This window comes from Xiphophorus couchianus, chromosome 16, assembly GCF_001444195.1.
Source record: "Xiphophorus couchianus chromosome 16, X_couchianus-1.0, whole genome shotgun sequence".
In the NCBI taxonomy this organism is placed as follows: Eukaryota; Metazoa; Chordata; class Actinopteri; order Cyprinodontiformes; family Poeciliidae; genus Xiphophorus; species Xiphophorus couchianus.
In genome coordinates this window covers 1,761,252-1,768,446 of record NC_040243.1, presented here as the reverse complement: position 1 = coordinate 1,768,446, position 7,195 = coordinate 1,761,252, and the positions used below count along the sequence as shown (strand labels likewise).

General features: G+C 41.8%; 1 protein-coding gene across 1 annotated transcript in view; it reads left to right on the top strand.

Moving 5' to 3' along the window:
• The first annotated feature begins 314 nt into the window (after positions 1-314).
• grin2ca (glutamate receptor, ionotropic, N-methyl D-aspartate 2Ca) overlaps positions 315-7,195 on the top strand; it is a 53,618-nt gene continuing 46,737 nt past the window's right edge. The window contains exon 1 of the mRNA XM_028041386.1: positions 315-1,312. The gene's annotated coding sequence lies outside the window, so the exon portion shown is untranslated. The remainder of the gene's footprint in view (positions 1,313-7,195) is intronic.

Below are 7,195 nucleotides of genomic sequence, written 5' to 3'. Positions count from 1 at the left end.
GCTTGCTTACTGTTCACTGGAAACCGGTGCAAACACAGAAAGGAAAACAGATCACTGACTCAGTCTGTCCCAGAGATTTCTTCAAGGGCAAACCTGTGGAGACTCGAAACGCAACAAGCCACAATAGGCAGAAATGTTGCATAAAAAGGAGATGCGATGCGTGATGGAGGCTGTTGAAATGCTGAGAGTTGTAGGACGGCCGGTGCGCCAACAGCAGAGCGAGGGAAACCAACGGGATGGGTGGGTGAGGGAGGAAGGGAGAGCTGGAGGAGGGAGGGAGAGTTTGAGGATAAATCCTTACTACATAATGATTAGAGCTCACAAGCCCTTCCTGTGACATGAATGTAGGAGTCAGGATTACAGCCGGCTGCTGGAGCCAGAGCAGGAGCTCTGCTGATGTTGGGAGGAGGAATCCAGGTGGGGAAATGAGACGAAACACAAACAAGCACAACTGAACAACAAGTGCAGCTTAAAGAAGAAGAGAGGAAGTTGTGCTTCCAAGGAAGCCAAGAAGAGCGTCCAATTGCTTCCCAACTCCGGCAGCTGACTGGCATCTGGACCCCGACTCCGGCCATCTGTCGCTGGTCGCTGACAGCCTCATCCCGGGCAGCTGGAGCATTTCTCTGACTCTTAATTTGATGGAGTGGCTGGTTGCACCAGAGGAGGGGAAAACAGGGAGGCTGGGTCACCCTGCAGAGTGTGTGAAAGACGGGGCACCCAGCGTGGAGGATTGTCTCAACCAAACATGGGGTACTTCTGCGTCTTTTTGAACCGGACAGCGCTGAGCGAAACGAAGGGTCAAAATCGGGAGGATTCTTCTCAAATTTAACATGGCTGAAGTTTTAAGGCTATTTGAAGTCCCAGGGGTGAAATGTAAATAACTGCTCTGTAATATGAAATCTATCATCTGACCTGAAAACATTCCTGTCTCAACTTTATCCTGGAACAATTACAGGGGAAACCATGATTTAATTTCGAACTCTGACACCTGCTCACCTCCATCACTTCTTCCCTTTCTCCTCCTGCTCCTCTTCTTCTTCCCTCCTCCCTTTTAACCAGCGAGTGATAATGTGACCTTCTGCCAAAGTGCTGGAAACCATGCCACCGTCGCAGCGGGCTCGACTGTTGCTGCTACTGAAATAGACTCAAACAAGTGCAGGAGGAGGAAGAGGAAGGAGGAAGGGAGAGGAAGAAAAAGAACGAAGAGGAAGGATAGGAGGGGAAGGAAAAAAAACGTGGGGAAGGACAGCTGAAGCCGAGGACACGGGATGAGTGGTGATGAGCCAGAGCTGGATGTGAGCTGCCGCTGCAGGTAAAGATCACCTTCATCCAACACTTTGTGCTGCTTTCATGTGTCACTATCACTTCATTTAAATGTCAGCTGCTGGAAATCGTAGAACGCATGATCAAATGTTCCCACTTTCCCAAACTGGGAGCCGGATAGGGATGCTTTCTGCTGCTCTCCCAAATATGTGTCAGTGTTTAGTGCCTTCCTCTCTCTGAGAATTATCAGAGCGCAGAGGATCCGATCAAACATCTGGATGTTGTTTGGCTTTTACACAAGTTGTAGATGTTTGGTGGCTGTAACTGTTGCTTTCAGACACTCTGCTCTGGGGGAGATTAAGCAGAGTGGATCGATGCATCACTGTAAACAGATTCTTTTTTGATACCTGCCTGCTGGACATGAGATGCTGCTGCAGGGCAAATTCAACTGCCAATAAAGACCCAGAATCCCAGAACAACCAAAACAACTGATAAAAGGATTTTAAAGGCAGAGAACTGAAAAGAGAGAGAAAGAAAGATGTTTTTGTAAAAGTAGAGAAATGATTGTAAAGACAAAACGAACAGCAGTGGTGCTATTATAATAATGCCACAGCATCATCAGAATACTTTAACTATACCAGTCACAAGATTCACATGTAACTAATGATAATAATTTAAAACCTGAGTTTATTTTTTTCTACACATTATTCCATCAGGGCCATCAATGACATCAAGGTCACAGTTCAGCAAAGGTTGGTTGAAAGAAAGGAAACTTCTTCTGGTTCGAGTCTGTAAACAACTAAACGTCTGACAAAGATACATATTTTTACAGATACATACTAAATTTATCACAAAAAAAAGCTTGGCTTGTTCTCAATAGCGGCAGAACTTTTTAATCGAGTTAATTGCAGGGTTTATAATTAAACGTATTAATTAAAATAAGCAACACTCAATACAAAAACATTTTTTTCTGCTAAATTATAGATTATATGAGCTCAACAATAAAGATATTTAGAATTTTTAATCAGTTATCCCAGTTCTTCAACCATCAGATTGGTGTAAAGTTCAGCTTTCCAGTGTTTGAAGAAGCCCTGATCATTCTTTAGAAATATGGACCCTGGCGTTAGCATTAGCAGCTTGTTTAGCATTGAGATGCTATTTCAGGCCTCGAGAGTTTCGCTGATGGGATAACTACTTTTAGCATAACATGAACACAACAATAGTCTTTTCCAACGTCTCAGACCGTTTTCCTGAAGTAGGAACTAACCCACCGTCGGCCAAGAGAAGCAGCTTTGTCGCTGTTCTTTGCAGATGTTTGTGCGTCAAATTTACTGGCCTACTAGAAACACAATACAAAGGTTCTGGCTCTGAACTTTTGCATATAAAATAGAAAAATGCGATTAATTGCGTTAATTCTTTTTACTTTCATTAATTAAATTAAATGAATGCAATAAAGTCCCGGCCATCATTTTTAGATTAAATAATAGTGGCAATGTTCTTTTCTACTTCTAAGTAATTTATCTAGATTAATTCAATATTTACTTCATTGTTACCAATATTTCAAACCCCAACAAAAGTAACTCAACTATTGTCCTATACAGAAACGGGGACAAAATCATCCGTTCCACTGGTGAAAACATGTTTTCCCTCCATTTATTTCACAGAATAAAGCAGAATGAGATGCCGCAGCACCAGTTAGGCTGCTGAAAAATGGCTCTTCATTATGTTATGCCAACCATATCTTGGCTTCAGTAATTGGATGTACGCAGGCGTGTGTAATTCAAACATCCATACATACATTCGTCTGTGTGTGTGTGTGTATAAGAGAGCAAAGAAACCAATGCGACACAACAGCATATAATCTCACACACACAAAGATCGCTGCAAGGAGCAACACACCAACAAGCATGATGGAGGAATCTGCAGCTGGATGTCAGACTGAAGCAGAGACTGATCAATAACAACTGATACATGCTGTGATTAAATTGCTTTTTTCTTTTTTTCCTTTTTACAATTTCATGCCCTTATGACACAAAAACACATTTGTACTTTAACGGCAATAAGAACAAGGATTGACTTAATTCAAGCAAAACAAAGTAAGGATGGAACAAATTGTCCTTTTTGTAACAGCTGCACGTTTTACTCACAAAGCAAAGAAGTCTGTTATTTAATGCTAGTGTTTGTAACCGGTTACCAGGTTACAAAACTTAAATTTGGTTTAAAAATACTTTATTTATCCCAAAAGGTAGATTAATGTTGTCGTAACTCATGTTGTCCAAGTATCTTCCAACATGCGTTGTGGATGGTGATGCTGTAGGCAGGAGTGATCTCCACTAGCAGTAGTCAGTTTGCCAGCGATTCTGAAGATACCTCTGACTGAACACAGTTGCTCCTAAACAGCTCAATATCCAGGCAGCAGAGACAATGTTCTACAGTAACACGTCCTGGATGACACTATCAGTTGTTAGCAGCTCTGCTAATTCACCTCCTTCGCTTTTGTCGCTGAAGAGGTTTTTCAAGAGTTTGGTTCGTTTGACACCAACTAAAAATGTGTCAAATGTTGCAATTTGGTCCCCAATTGAGCTGAGTCTACTGAACTTAAGTTGTTTGCACAAGTATCAGCCAAGGCACTTTTTGCACTGAATTACTGAAATGAATGAGTTTTTTGATGGTATTCTAATTTATGATAATGCAATAGTAATATGTTTGCTGTCTTCATACCTGGTACTCTCTTCTCTGTCTGAAAAACTAAGAGGAACTGGATAAGACTGGCAGGACATGTGTGGAAAAATGGAAAAACTAAAACAAGAGGCACACCTGGCTGCACAGATATCTGTTTTATCCACGTTGACTGACAGGCAGCTGCAAGCATCCAGGACAGTAAACCTGTTACTGCAAGCAAATGATGGCTGCAGGATATCAGAGCCATCCACCCAAGGTCATGACAGAGGAGTTGTAAATCTCACTCCCAATCAGGTGACGGTGCATCATCACATGATCTATTCGTCTCCACATTGTAGAAACCCGAGGATCCGGGGAGACGCTCCGGCGCTGATCTGTCACAGCGGTGCTGAGAGCACTTTTGCAAGCTTTGAGATGAGATCTTAAATATGTGGCAGACAATTTGTAGCAGGTTGTGTTGCTCTAAGTTTACGGCTGCTCTCGCAGGCACAACAGAGACTCCAGGCCCATTTATATTCACGGCGCAGCGCCGCTTGCACCCGTCTACCGTCCTGTCCCTGTTGAGAAGGAAAACTGACACGTTGTGGGCTGAGAAACGAAGGACGGGGGTGGTGCTGGCATCGCCTCTGTTTTATTGTCATTCCTCTACCTTTCACGGATCCAGCCTGAGGGTGCATGTGTGGTCCAAGCGTGTGCACATGCAGGAAATCGATTAGTCTAATCGTTTTCTGTTCGCCTTTGCATGTGTGCCGCTTCATTTGTCATATTTAGCCCTGAGCTACGACACAGTGAGGAGCATCTCAGTGAAGAATGATGACAATGATAACCTTAGAGGCAAAGTGTATGTGTGTGTGTGTATGTGCTGGGTTGGCCCACGAGGCATCTTTAAATGTCCGAAGAGAATGAGGCATTCGACTTTGCAAGATTCATCTGAAGGAATCAGGCCAACAAAAAGTGACACAAAATGTTCTGGTGTCTCAGCTGGCAGAGGTGACTTGTGATCGTGACGTACTTTGGGCTTTTTTTGGCTTTCTTTGTTGCACACTTCTTCAGTATTACCACATGCGCCATTGTCACTTCAGAATTGCAGCCAAAAACGATCAACAAAGCCTGAAATATGGTTTTAGAAGGCGTTGTGGGTCTAAGACACCATTTAAACAATCCTCCTGTAAGATAAAGAACTACTAATTTCTGCAAAATCAATGACATAATTTCCACAGAAAACTAAAACCCAAAAATGCTTATGGAGAAGATTGCTTTGTTTGCTTTTCAGTGAATTATTTTAAAAACGTTTTGTTGGAAATAGACTGACAGGAAGTGTGTAATATTTGGTGTTTTTAGATAAATTCTCATTTTAATATTAAGTTACCAAAAACTAGAATCAGATGGTTTGCAGGTTTCTGCAGAACACTGAAATGCTGAGGAGGCATTTATCACAAGGATGTTGAACCAGGGACAATAAATAACCAGCCCCTGAGGAGTGACTTTGGACAAATGGACATGTTGTTTTGCTGATGTTAAATAAGTTTAATTGACATTGGATTATAAATTCTTAAAATCTCTTTTCTCATTTTAAATATTGCTATTTTTTAACAATAAACAATAAAAAAACATAAAAAGACAAAAACAAGAACAGTATCAGTTTATATCCTCCATGCACATTTAAGCATCTGTAAAAGACAAAAATTAAATAATATAGGCATTGTCTTTACTCAGAAAAACAAACCAAACTCCATTTAGGGGAGAACTGCCTCAGTGCTGTAGAGTTGTGCTGGCTCAGATATTACGCTGTACAGACGTTTCCTGGGGGCTTAGCACATGCTCTAAAAGTATATGCTGTGCGTGCTCCAGGGGGCGCCACTGGTGCACGATGTTAAACAGATTTGTGGTATTAACAGACATCTTCGGAACATGAGCACTACATGAATTGCAGTTTTTGATCATTTATTTTTTGTCCTTATATAAAATAGCCCAGATACCTCCACAAGATTGAACTGTATGGACCGTTCTTGTAAACTATGAATCTTCTGTCTTTTTACTTCATTACACTCATTTTTTTTCTGAAATAAGAAGCTGCAGCTACACAGACATTAGCCGTTTGCGCATCAATGTGACTTTACAGGGGCCCTATTGTAGTCATGATTGGTCCAGTGTGGGACAACTCTTAGTATCATTAGCTATTAATTTTTTCTCTATATTGAAGGTCTGTATCTTTATCAACCTAAAATCTGAAAAGATAAAAGTTTAAATTGTGATCTAAATTGGTATCGTTTTATCATCAAACTGTACTATGTACCAGTACTCCACAGTGTTGAAGTGGTGAAGTTTTTTACATTTCGAATTAAAATTTAACTTGATAAAACAAAACAGTTCCCTTCAAGTCAGAGTGCATTTATTTAATGTGGCTGAAAACATGCATAACACGTATAGCTTATTCTCCCATCCATGACCTCTTTCCTCCTTTCTACCATCAGTCGTGTCTCAGAAAATGTGTTAATGACAGTGAAGTGGAAGTTACCAGGGAGAAATAGAGTAATTGAAAGCACAAGACCACACACACAGACAGGACAGATTATGAACAAAGTGGTCTTCTCACACTTGGATTACAGCCTGTGTGTGCAGGTCAGAGGTCGGCTGCATGCGTGGACAGAGCGTGAGTCTTCCGTGAGAGCAGGCTGGTGACAGCTGGCTCAGCGGCAGAGGTGGCGGGGGTTGTTCTGGTTCTGCACCGGTGGGCACAGTTTCAGCTTAACCGGGGTTTACACTGATCCCTGCTTTACATACGGCAGAGCAGCCGCAAAACATCAGCGGAGGACCTCCAAGTTACCTGGCATGATGGGCTCACTGTCAGGTCAGAACACCGGGTCCAAGCAGGAACAGTAATACCAGAGGGTCATGTCAAGCCCTCAGAGATAACACGTTCTACAGCTACAACACTAAAGATTTTTAACTACTAAACATAAATCCAAGGAACAGCTGATGGAATAATTGTGTGTAAAAATATGCGCATACACACACTGATCCCACTTCATTACATCTTGTTATATTAACTCAACCAAACAGGTTGGGGGGTAGATCAAAGTTAAAATTGTCATACAGCACAAGTGGACACTTTTCCATCTGTTGTGGCATTTAAAAGCTGCTGATAACAGCTCAGAAAATCCAGCTGCTCCATTTCCTTCCTCCGTATTTAAATCCCTTAATGCACAGAGAGACCGACCAAAGCTTCAACACCCTTTGATTGATTCCT